The 11,095-nt window shown below is 45.5% G+C and overlaps 1 long non-coding RNA gene across 1 annotated transcript; it reads left to right on the top strand.

Annotated features, from left to right (window-relative positions):
* Positions 1 to 3,628: 3,628 nt before the first annotated feature.
* Positions 3,629 to 9,689, top strand: LOC309547139. The gene is made up of 3 exons (XR_014224956.1): positions 3,629 to 4,028; positions 8,822 to 9,084; positions 9,457 to 9,689. It is a non-coding gene; the product is annotated as an uncharacterized lncRNA (long non-coding RNA).
* The last annotated feature ends 1,406 nt before the right edge of the window (positions 9,690 to 11,095 follow it).

Below are 11,095 nucleotides of genomic sequence, written 5' to 3'. Positions count from 1 at the left end.
TGTGCACAAGTTCAGATGTTTTGCCTGCCTCCAAAACCCCCCAAAAAATGCCAGCAAAAACACACCTGGGCATTTTTTTTTGACGCTAGCGTTTTTTTGGCATTTTTTTGGGTTCTTTTGAGGCAGGCAAAACATCTGAACTTGTGTATAGTGGTATATATACACACATAATTATATGTATATAGACACCTAGCCATATATAGGTGTGATAGTAGCAGAAATATATTACTGTAAATGATTTCATTAGCGCAAGCATTTATTTCTGCTACTATCACACCTATATATGTCTAGGGGTGTATATACAGACATATATGTGTATATATACCCCCTATACACATGTTCAGATGTCATGTCTGACATCAAACATGTCCTCAAAAAAGCACTGGCAGTGGCAGCCCCTGCAGCATAAAAAATGCTTGGCTGGTGAGAAGCCATATGGGTGTTCCGAAGCAATTCAGAGAAATGATCATTTCTCTATAGCGGTCACCCTGCTATGGAAGGGTTTTGTCACCCTGCCATAGCAGTCACTGCCAGTTAACCCTACACTACACTACGGTCCCCTTACACTTAACACTTTCCCTATAGAAACTAAATTTTTGAAGCTAACTTAAGTGTAAAGGAGCACTCTAACTACACTAGATATCCCTTTCCTCACACTAATAAATGCTAAATGACACTTTTAAAGTAAAATTAACAGAACTGCTTCCACTCTCTTCCATGTCCAGTATAACAATGCTAGGAATATGGCGGGGGCGATCTTATATACTGGGGGGCATATTCACTAATGATTGGTCTAGGGACCCCCTAGTCACTCCAATCACATTCCTAGCATTCTCCTGCCCCCTCAATTGGCTTTTGCTAATGGTTCTGGTCCAATCACAGGCTTTTAAAGCCCATTTCCTGAAGCATTGCATTTTGGGCGGTTCTGGTTGCCGAATTCCGAACTTTTTGGGCAAAAAGTTCTAAATTCGGCCGAACCTCGAACACCCAATGTTCGGGCCGAACCGATGATCGACCCAAACCGTTCGATCATCCCTAATCTCTAGGTAAAATTAATATCTCCTAAATGGTGCACATTCTAGGGAGCAGCAGCTGGTGACATCAGAGAGCACTCTGAAGGAACAGCATAACTGTGTGCTGTGGCTGAGACTTGGGAGTGACGTCATCGTGGCTCTGCCTTTCAAGCTGTGCCAACCCACAAATCCGGAAGGAAGACTGAGTGAAGATGGAAGCCTCAGCAGTGGTGACAGCGCTCTGCTGGAGGTAAGTCTCTCATAATGTGCTAGTATGCAGTGCATATTAGCACATTATGATATTGCCTTGAAGAAATATTTTTTTTTAACAAGAGTTTACTACCACTTTAAACCAATCACAATGGGCATGAGAGCAAATCCATCTCAGTGTGGTCAGCTTTCTGGCTGTGCTAGGAGAACAGCCTGCCTGTCTTCCTATGGCCTAAACTTGTGCTAGCTAACCCCCTGCACAGCCAATCACTGGGATGATCAGTGCTAGTATGTTTCTCCACCCCTACTTCACCAAACTTCTTATTCAGCTGAGAATAGGGGTTATGTGATAAAAAAAAAAAAAAAAAAAAAAAGAATATAAAAAGGTATTTACAAAGACATTTCTTCCTTTCATTTTTAATTTAAATTGAATGAGTAGTTTTTACAAATCAAGGGTTCACATATACTTTAAATAGTGGTAAAGTATTTTATTAACCCATGTGTCTACAAAGTAAAGATAAGTTACTGAGGTTGGACTTCAGGAACCTGATGCTATGATTCTGTCATAATGGCACCCCAAAATGGTACATCATAAATACGTGCCACTTGCGTCTCCAGGCAGCCTTCCCATTCCATGCCCCATACCTAACTTCAACAGGTCTCCTCCATTCGCGTCATCCAGTCAATGGATCCACTAAAGCGGGGTGTCCAAGCTATGGCCCTCCAGCTGTTCAGGAACTACAATTCACATCATGCCTAGTTATGTCTGTGAATGCCAAAGATTTACAATGACTCATGGGAATTGTAGTTCCGAACAGCTGGAGGGCCATAGTTTGGACACCCCTGCACTAAAGTATAGTGGCAATATTGTGTATGTGCGGTAGCAACTTAAGACTAACCTAAATTGCACAGTATTGGCTTTCAGGACAACAGAGCTTTAATGGTCTATTAGAATAAGGCACTGCTACCCACAAACACTACTGTGTATGTGCAGTTTAGACGCCATTTGCTGATAGATTGTCAAAGCTCTTCTCTCTATAATGCAACTGCATTACTGCACATGTGAGCAATTGCAGTTTCAGTTTGAGTTAGTTCAAAGTTGCTACTGTGCAGTAATGCCAGCATTTTGTTGACTATGTAGAACAGATATCTAGAATGCATAAACTGCACATGCACAGAATCACCATCTTTTACTAAACCTGATACGTTCACAATGATAATGAGCTCAACTGTAGACTGGCTGTACAGGGGAAGCAGCACCACAGAATATAGTGCTTCTGTATGTAAGAGGACCATTATAAGAAAATGTGGTGGCAGCACACCCTTCTGTGAATGCACTGCCAGTACCCTCCTTTACTGAACACTCAGGCCAACAGCTCCTCTGCTTTTACCACATGGGCGGCACCCTCTTTCTCTATTTATCACTCTATTCGGTCCCAAATTATGTTTGTATGCCCCGACCCCTACTCTCATCACTTTACCAGCAACAACAGGCATGTCAAATGCTTGTAAAATAGGCATTTGACAGCTGCATTGAGCATGAGGCCTTAGGCTAGGTTCACACTTGTACCACTCAGAGAGCCTGCGTGGGCACGGCAGCCCATTTTGCCTCCAGAAAACACAGGGAAAAAATCCTTGCACCTTTTCCGAAAATATGAACTGCACAAAATCTGCAAGTGCAGTGCGATTCCGAGTACGGGGAAACCGCAATGCGTTTTCCAGTGCGTGAGGAGGTCATTGGGATTATTGGTACCCCCACGCATCTCCTGCATTTTTCTGTGTGGGTGGTTTTAGCTGAAGAAACAGGTGCAGATCTGCAGAGAGAACCACCTGCACAAGTGTGAACCTAGCCTCAGTGATCTTGATTGAGTGTACCTCATTTTTTCCATTCTAATGCATGTAACAAATAGAGATGTCGCGAACATAAAATTTTCCGCAAATGTTTGCGAACGGGCGAACCGCCATAGACTTCAATAGGCAGGCGAATTTTAAAACCCACAGGGACTCTTTCTGGCCACAATAGTGATGGAAAAGTGGTTTCAAGGGGACTAACACCTGGACGGTGGCATGCCGGAGGGAGATCCATGGCAAAACTCTCATGGAAAATTACATAGTTGACGCAGAGTCGGGTTTTAATCCATAAAGGGCATAAATCACCTAACATTCCTAAATTGTTTGGAATAACACGCTTTAAAACATCCAGTGTGTATATACGATCAGGTATGATGTCGTATCGATCAGGTATTGTAAGGGTTACGCCCGCTTCACATTGACAGACCAAACTCTAATAGACCAAACTCCCCTTTTAACGCACCGCAAACAACCGCAAACAGTCCATTTGCACAACCGCAAACTCCCCATTTGCACAAGGTTGGATACCAAGCTAGCCATGTCCCATTCCTTGTCCTCACTGATGTCATTGAAGGTCTCTTCCTCCACCCAGCCACCTACAACACCAAGGGTCCCCGAAAGGTGACAACAAGCCCCCTGGGACGACTGCTGTGGTTGGTCTTCCACCTCCTCAAAGCCACCTTCCTCCTCTGACTCCTCTTTTTCAGACTCCTCTCTCTGCGTTGCCGCAGGTCCAGCAATCAACGACGACAAGGCTGCTTCTGGTGGTGATGGTGACCACAACTCTTCCTCTTCATGCTCATCTACGGCCTGATCCAGCACTCTTCGCAGGGCACGCTCCAGAAAAAACGCATGTGGGATGAGGTCGATGATGTTGCCTTGGGTTTGACAGACCAGGTTTGTCACCTCCGCAAAAGGACGAATGAGCCTACAGCCATTGTGCATGAGCGTTCAGTAACGCGGCCAAAAAATACCCAGCTCCGCAGAGTATATCCTCTTTTTTTTTTAATTAAAAAAATCTGTTCTTACCAGTTTAATCTCTGTTTTGTCCCCTATCAGGGGCCGGTGTATAGAATAGATTTTAGGAACCGGGAGATGGGAAAAGATGGTTGGTCGGTCCTCTTACTTCCAATTCGGGGCACTGCGCGTGCGCCATGCAATGTACTGTGCCATCCTATATGAGTGGTGTGTTAAGTAGTACTATTCTTATCAGTTTAATCCCTGTTACATTTCCTATCAGGGGCCGGTGTATGGAATAGATTTTAGGAACCGGGAGATGGAGAAAGATGGTTGGTCGGTCCTCTTACTTTCAATTTGGGGCACTGCGCGTGCAATGTACTGTGCCATCCTATATGAGTGGTGTGTTAAGTAGTACTATTCTGATCAGTTTAATCCCTGTTACGTCCCCTATCAGGGGCCGGTGTATGGAATAAATTTTAGGAACCGGGAGATGGAAAAAGATGGTTGGTCGGTCCACTTACTTCCAATTTGGGGCACTGCACGTGCGCCATGCAATGTACTGTGCCATCCTATATGAGTGGTGTGTTAAGTAGTACTATTCCTATCAGTTTAAACCCTGTTATGTCCCCTATCAGGGGCCGGTGTATGGAATAGATTTTAGGAACCGGGAGATGGAAAAAGATGGTTGGTCGGTCCTCTTACTTCCAATTTGGGGCACTGCGCATGCATCGTGCAATGTACTGTGCCATCCTAGATGAGTGGTGTGTTAAGTAGTACTATTCTTATCAGTTTAATCCCCGTTACGTCTCCTATCAGGGGCCGGTGTATGGAAAAGATTTTAGGAACCGGGAGATGGAAAAAGATGGTTGGTCGGTCCTCTTACTTCCAATTTGGGGCACTGCGCTTACGCCGAGCAATGTACTTGGCCATCCTATATGAGTGGTGTGTTAAGTAGTACTATTCTTTTCAGTTTAATCCCTGTTACATCCCCTTTCAGGGGACGTGTATCAAATAGATTTTAAACAACCGCAAAGAGTTGTCAATAGTTTACATAAATTTCATTCCTCTATGCGTCAATCTTGGTGTAGTGATGACAGTGCTCATGCGAACGTTTGGGAGATTGCAGGCGATGGCAGTTTTTCAAAGCCTATGGTCGTGCTGAGGTAGTTCAGTTACAGTTAAGTGACCCAGAAAACAATGATTCTGCAGTGTGGGCCCATTGTTGGCCTAGTAGGCTTTAAATGATCACCTTAGATGATCACAAAGAAAATTAATGTTTTTTCTATGAAAAATTATCCAGCCGATTGCTTTTGGTCTGTTCACAATGAAGCAACGACCTTATCATCTAGGGTGTGCCATCATTGCCAACACACTCATAGAGGTGAGCCCTTCATTGTGATAAGCAAGCCCCTTCACCACAACAAGGTAACAATGACGAAGGGGAATTGACACATGTATGTCCCTTTTTTTTGTTTTGTTTTTGCAGCCACAGTGCAGCACCAGAGGCCAGAAAAATTAGGCATGTACACATGCCTGAAAAATCAGGTATTGCTGCAGCCACTGCTGTAGCAGCGGCCAGAAAAATTTATGTTTTCCAGGCAGAAAGTGCACTAAAACATTGCAGCTTGAACCCTAGTTGGTGGCGGAGAAGTCACGCAAGTCATCCGGCATGCAGAGATTAAATACAGCAGAATGTGTGGACCATTTTTAGCCCAAGGCATCTCAACAGGCCTTTTTTAGTCAAATGCATCCCCCACTGTCAGTCCCTTCGGGATCGGTGCCTCATTCATCTTAATAAAAGGTGAGGTAATCTAGACTTTTTTGACCTAGGTCTTTGACCTAGGCGACAATACCTCCTGCTGCGCTAAAGGTCCTTTCTGACAGGACACTTGAAGCGGGGCAGGCCAAAAGTTCTATCGCAAATTGGGATAGCTCAGGCCACAGGTCAAGCCTGCACACCCAGTAGTCAAGGGGCTTATCGCTCCTCAGAGTGTCGATATCTGCAGTTAAGGCGAGGTAGTCTGCTATCTGTCGGTCGAGTCGTTCTCTGAGGGTGGACCCCGAAGGGCTGTGGTGATGCGTAGGACTTAAAAAGCTCCTCATGTCCTCCATCAACAACACGTCTGTAAAGCGTCCTGTCCTTGCCGGCGTGGGCGTGATAGGAAGAGGATTACTTTCACCTCTTCCGCTGTTAGATTCCCGTTGTGCTGTGACATCACCCTTATACATTCTTTTTAACTTGTTTTGAACTGTTGCATCCTTTCCGATTGCCGGTAATTCGGTAACATTTCAGACACTTTCTGCTTATACCGGAGGTCTAGTAGCGTGGCCACCCAGTACAGGTCGTTCTCCTTCAGCCTTTTTATACGAGAGTCCCTCAAAAGGCATGACAGCATGAAAGACCCCATTTGCACATGGTTGGATGCCAAGCTACTCATGTCCCATTCCTCGTCCTCACTGATCTCATTGAAGGTCTGTTCTTCCCCCCAGCCTTGTACAACACCACGGGTACCAGATAGGTGACAACGAGCACCCTGGGATGCCTGCTGTGGTTGGCCTTCCTCCTCCTCAAAGCCACATTCCTCCTCTGACTCCTCTTCCTCAGACTCCTCTTCCAGCGTTGCCGCAGGTCCAGCAAGCTGTGATGATAAGGCTGTTTCTGGTGGTGATGGTGACCACAACTCTTCCTCTTCACGCTCATCTACGGCCTGATCCAGCACTCTTCGCAGGGCACGCTCCAGGAAGAAACCAAATGGGATGATGTCGCTGATGGTGCCTTCGTTGCGACTGACTAGGTTTGTCACCTCCTCAAAAGGACGCATGAGCCTACAGGCATTGCGCATGAGCGTCCAGTAACGTGGCAAAAAAAATACCCAGCTCTGCAGAGGCTGTCCTAGCACCCCGGTCATACAAATACTCGTTGACGGCTTTTTCTTGTTGGAGCAGGCGGTCGAACATTAGGAGTGTTAAATTCCAACTTGTCGGGCTGTCACAAATCAAGCGCCTCACTGGCATGTTGTTTCGCCGCTGAATATCGGAAAAGTGCGCCATGGCCGTGTAGGAACACCTGAAATGGCCACACACCTTCCTGGCCTGCTTGAGGACGTCCTGTAAGCCTAGGTACTGATGCACAAAGCGTTGTACGATCAGATTCAACACATGTGCCATGCACGGCACATGTGTCAACTTGCCCAAATTCAATGCAACCAACAAATTGCTTCCGTTGTCACACACCATTTTGCCGATCTTCAGTTGGTGCGGGATCAGCCACTGATCCACCTGTGCGTTCAGGGCGGACAGGAGTGCTGGTTCGGTGTGACTCTCTGCTTTCAGGCAAGTAAACCCCAAGACGGCTTGACACTGTCGTATCCGGGATGTGGAATAGCCCCTGGGGGGCTGGGGGGGTGCAGTTGATGTGGAGAAAGGAGCAGCAGCAGAAGCGGACTCAGCCGAGGAGGTTAGCGAAGAGGATGGAGTAGGAGGAGTAGAGGAGGTGGCAGCAGGCCTGCCTGCAAGTCGTGGCGGTGTCACCAACTCCTCTGCAGAGCCACGCATTCAATGCTTGGCAGCCGTCAGCAGGTTTACCCAATGCGCAGTGTACGTGATATACCTGCCCTGACCGTGCTTTGCAGACCAGGTATCAGTGGTCAGATGGACCTTTGCCCCAACACTGTGTGCCAGACATGCCACGACTTCCTTTTCCACAATAGAGTAAAGGTTGAGGATTGCCTTTTGTGAAAAAAAAATTTGGCCGGGTACCTTCCACTGCAGTGTCCCAATAGCTACAAATTTTTTGTAAGCCTCAGACTCCACCAGCTTGTATGGTAAAAGTTGGCGGGCTAAGAGTTCCGACAAGCCAGCTGTCAGACCGGGCAAGGGGGTGACTCTCTGACATTGGCTTCTTACGCTCAAACATTTCCTTGACAGACACCTGACTGTGGGCAGATGAGCAGGAACTGCTGAAGGTGAGAGGCGGAGTGACGGGTGGTTGATAGGGGGCAAGGAGGACAGCAGTGGTTGACATGGCTGAAGATGCTGGACCAGGAGGAGGATGGTGGCTTTGAGTTTGTGTGCTGCTTGTACTCATCATGTGTTGATCCCATAGGCGTTTGTGATGTGAGATCATGTGCCTTCGCAAAGCAATTGTACCTAGGTGGGTGTTGGACTTCCAGCGACTCAGTTTCTTTTGGCACAGGTTGCAAATGGCATCGCTGTTATCAGAGGCAGACACACAAAAAAAATGCCACACTGCTGAGCTTTGCAATGACGGCATTCTGGTGGTGGCAACAGCATGCGTTGATTGGCGTGCTGTCTGGCTTACCCCGGTTGCCGATACATGCTGTCTGACTGTGCCACTAGCTCCTTGCGACGACCTCCACCTGCTTCCAACTCGTCTCCTCCTCCTCTCTGTCTCCCCATCTGAACTTTCCCCCCTGTTCTTCTCTTCAAGCGGGCACCCACGTGAAATCCACGGACACTTCGTCATCATCAACCGCTTCACTTGTATTTGACAACTCAGCAAAGGAAGCAGCAGCGGGTACAACATCATCATCATCACACCGTACGTCCATGTGTGTAATGCTGCTTGACTGAGACATATCCCTGTTATCTACATCCTCTGGCACTAATGGTTGCGCATCACTCATTTCTTCCAACTGATGTGTAAATAACTCCACTGACAGATCAAGTGAAGCGGCTGTGGTGTTAGTGTTGGTGGTGGCGGCGGGCGGGCGAGTGGTAACTTGAGAGGTGCCCGAAGCTGAGCTGGAGGAGGATGGTGCATCAAGGTTTCCGAGTGGAAGCTGTAGAAGATTGGGTGTCCTGTGTAAGCCAGGCAACTATGTCCTCAGAATTTTTTGAGTTCAGGGTACATGGCCTCTGAACACTGGGCATTATTCTAGGGCCAAAGAAAATCACAGCACCACGACCACGACGGCCCCTGCGGGGTGGCCTGCCTCTGCCTGTCATTTCTTTTTAGATTAGGGGTACTATGCGTGCAAGGTACTGTGCCACCAGATATGAGTGGTGGGCAGTGGGCACAGTACAGTCTGTGGACCTGACACTCACTGGCAGGCAACTGCAATTATATTACAGAGGAAAAGTTAAATGCATTTTTTATCTGCAAGGTGCTGTGCCACCCTATATGAGTGGTGGGCAGTGGGCACAGTACAGTCTGTGGACCTGACAATCACTGGCAGGCAACTGCAATTATATTACAGAGGAAAAATTCAATGAATTTTTTATCTGCAAGGTGCTGTGCCACCCTATATGAGTGGTGGGCAGTGGGCACAGTACAGTCTGTGGACCTGACACTCACTGGCAGGCAACTGCAATTATATTACAGAGGAAAAATTAAATGCATTTTTTATCTGCAAGGTGCTTTGCCACCCTATATGAGTGGTGGGCAGTGGGCACAGTACAGTCTGTGGGCCTGACACTCACTGGCAGGCAACTGCAATTATATTACAGAGAAAAAATTAAATTACTTTTTTATCTGCAAGGTACTGTGCCACCCGATATGAGTGGTGTGCACACAGTACAGTCTGTGGGCCTGTGGCCTCTCACACACGGGCAGGCAACTGCAATATATATATATATATAAATAAAATAAAAGCAGACTGATGTACCAGCCCTAAAAATGTTTTTTTGGGGTGCTGTCAGGACGCTGTCCTTACAGCACGAGTGGACACAGAACACTGGCCTAGCTAACGATTTCCCTATTAATTCAGCAGCAGCAGCAGCACTCTCCCTGCTCTAACTAACACTGCAGCTTCAGAATGAACCTTAGATGGATGCTGTACTTGCTTTTTTATAGGAGGTGGGAAGGTCTCGGAGGGAGGGTATGCTGATTGGCTGGAATGTGTCTGCTGACTGTGAGGTACAGGGTCAAAGTTTGCTCATTGATGATGTATAGGGGGCGAACGCGAACAAGCGATGTTCGCCGGAAACTGTTCGTCGGCGAATAGTTCGGGACATCTCTAGTAACAAAGTATTAACATTTATCAGTATAAACTTTCTAAGTTAAAGAGAAACAGTTGATGGGTACATTTTGTTGTTATTGCTGCTTTTGGTACCATTTTTAAGTTATTTTTATTGGGGGGGGGGGGGGTATGGTGTTATCAATAAAGTGGCATTTTTTAGTAATGTACACTTTAAAAACTGATTGTAATAGTTGCTGAATACTAACTGGTTGAAGTTGAACATGTAATTGATAACAAAGATCAGATAGTGTGAAAATTAAAAGGAAACATTGAAAATGTAGACAGAAACCAAATCTTTTATTTGCCAATAGATTCCAGGAGGTGGCAGTATAAGCTAAAAGTAAGTAGTAGTGAGGTTGTTTGCTTTGTGTTAACCTAAATCATTAGCAATAAAAACTGATGCAACATCGTACCATTTTAAAACGTCCAGTAACAATAAAAGTATTAATTCTGTTTCTGTTTTTCTCATGCAAACGTAGAATTTTGGCTATTTTTCATTTGACAATAGAGATCGTTTTTATTTTCCATCCCCATCCCATATCTATTGAGCTTCTAATTTGGAATATTTGTAAAATGTATGTTTGTTGTGGAAGGTGCATGAATAATGTAACAGTGACGACCAGAGCTTCTGATGCTATCAGATCAGACACAATTACATTAAAATGTTTAGATTTCATTTTCTCTAAATGCTAATGCATGCAGAGCTTTAGATAGAACAAATATTAGACTGGGTTTCGCAATGTAATTATTACGATAAGCATTGTACAGGTTTTATTTTTTTTTTTACTTTTCCTGGGGAGCTACAGAACACAAAGCTGTGATATTCTTCTTCCAAAGGTGCTGATGTTCTGATTAGCTAAGTACTCACCAGGGACATCGTTCTTTTTGTTGCTAAAAGCATAGGCAAATGGATCTTTGAAACCTTTCTCTGTAAAATAGTGTACAAATTTTAAGGATTTGCAATTTATTCTTGAGTGCAGGTTTTAGTTTTGTAAATTTCAATCCCAGCATATTCCGCTATCCTTCATCTATGTTAGTAGATGTACACACTCAGCTTTTTAGTGCAAATTTTGTGTAGCA

Source organism: Pelophylax lessonae (assembly GCF_965119305.1).
Source record: "Pelophylax lessonae genome assembly, chromosome: 2".
In the NCBI taxonomy this organism is placed as follows: domain Eukaryota; kingdom Metazoa; phylum Chordata; class Amphibia; order Anura; family Ranidae; genus Pelophylax; species Pelophylax lessonae.
The sequence above is the reverse complement of the archived record's forward strand: the minus strand, read 5'-3'. Positions and strand labels throughout refer to the sequence as shown.